The following is a 1,493-nucleotide window of genomic DNA, read 5'->3' on the forward strand; positions in this document are numbered from 1 at the left end:
GGGGGGGGGGGCGCAGATGGGAACACGTGGTGAGTCTGGACTTCCGCATACGGGTCTCTGAGAGATTAAACGCCTGATGGAGGGAGCCAAAGCTCAGGTGGGCAGAGGGGAGGGTCCTGGCGCGAATCGAGAGGAGACCAGGGATGAACCATAACGGAGGACAGAGGGGACCCTGGCAGAAGTCCGCCTAGGATGGCAGTCTAGGGAGCCTACCGGGCGGGATGGGAACACGCCGCCACTGGGGCCGGACTTCGGCAACGTGGTCTCCTGAGAGAATGGGGGCCTCGGAGGAAGAAGTCTGTCTTCCATCCGGTGGACAGAGGGGAGGGCCCAGGTCCTGCTGGGCTTCAATGTGAGGATGCCGAGGGAGGACTGAGAGACCCTGGTTCCTAGCACAGGGTTTCTATGAAGGCCCCTGGTGCGGGATGGGAACACGTGGTGAGTCTTGACTTCTGCATCTGGGTGTCCGAGTGATAAAGGGCCTGTCGTAAGGAGCAGATCTCAGGTCTTTAGAGGCGAGGGCCCAGGCGCTTATGGGCGTCAAGGTATGAACCCTGAGGGAGGACAGAGGGGAACTCACAGAGGTCAGGCCCTAGTGTCAGTCCAGGAAGGCCCCTGGGCGCGATGGGGAAACGAGGCCAGTGTGGCTGGACTGGTGCATCCGGGTCTCCCGAGAGACTGGGGACCTGGTGAAAGGAGCCAATGCTCAGGTGGGCAGAGGGGAGACCCCATGGCCTGCTGGGCTTCATGCTGAGGATGCAGAGGGAAGACTGAAGGACGCTGGACCCCAGCACAGAGGCAGTGAGGGAAGGTCCGTGCAGGGGGGATTGGAGGTGGTGAGTCAGGACTTTTGCATCCCCAGTGTCAGAGACCCTGGGGGCCTGGCTGGAAGGAGCAGGGCCTCCCTCCGGTGTGCAGAGGAGAGGGCCTAGGCAGTAACCCGAGTCAAGCTATGAACTCTGAGGGAGGACAGAGGAGATCTCCCAGGGGTGGGGCCATAGTGTCAGTCCAGGAAGATCCCTGGGGGCCATGGGGATGCATAGCGAGCCTGCAGATCCGATTCTGGGTCTCAGGAGTCAGGAGGCGTGCGGTAAGGAGCACGGCCTCAGGTCGGAAGGCTGGGAGGGCCCAGCTTCTGTCGGGAGTCAAGGTGAGGACCAGAGGGAGGACAGAGGGACCCTGGGCCCAGTAGGGAATCAGTCCTGGGAGGCCCTTGAGTGGGGCAAGCATGACATGAGGCGTGTCCTGACTTCGGCTCTGGGTCCCAGAGACACTGAGAGGTTGTTGTAAGGAGCGGCCTTCAGATGCAGGGATGAAAGCACAGGCCATCCAGGGAGTGCAGGTGGGCAATAGAGGATAGGCCTAAGTGACCCGAAGGAACCCATCTCGGAATCCCTGGCCTTTGTTGCCTGATGTGCCATCCAGGATCGTTTCCCATGGTTCTCAGGGCAGCGAGGGCTTTGGTCTGAGGGAACAGGCCTGGAGACAGCAGA

The sequence above is a fragment of the Ursus maritimus genome (assembly GCF_017311325.1).
Source record: "Ursus maritimus isolate PB19 chromosome X unlocalized genomic scaffold, ASM1731132v1 scaffold_X4, whole genome shotgun sequence".
NCBI lineage: Eukaryota > Metazoa > Chordata > Mammalia > Carnivora > Ursidae > Ursus > Ursus maritimus.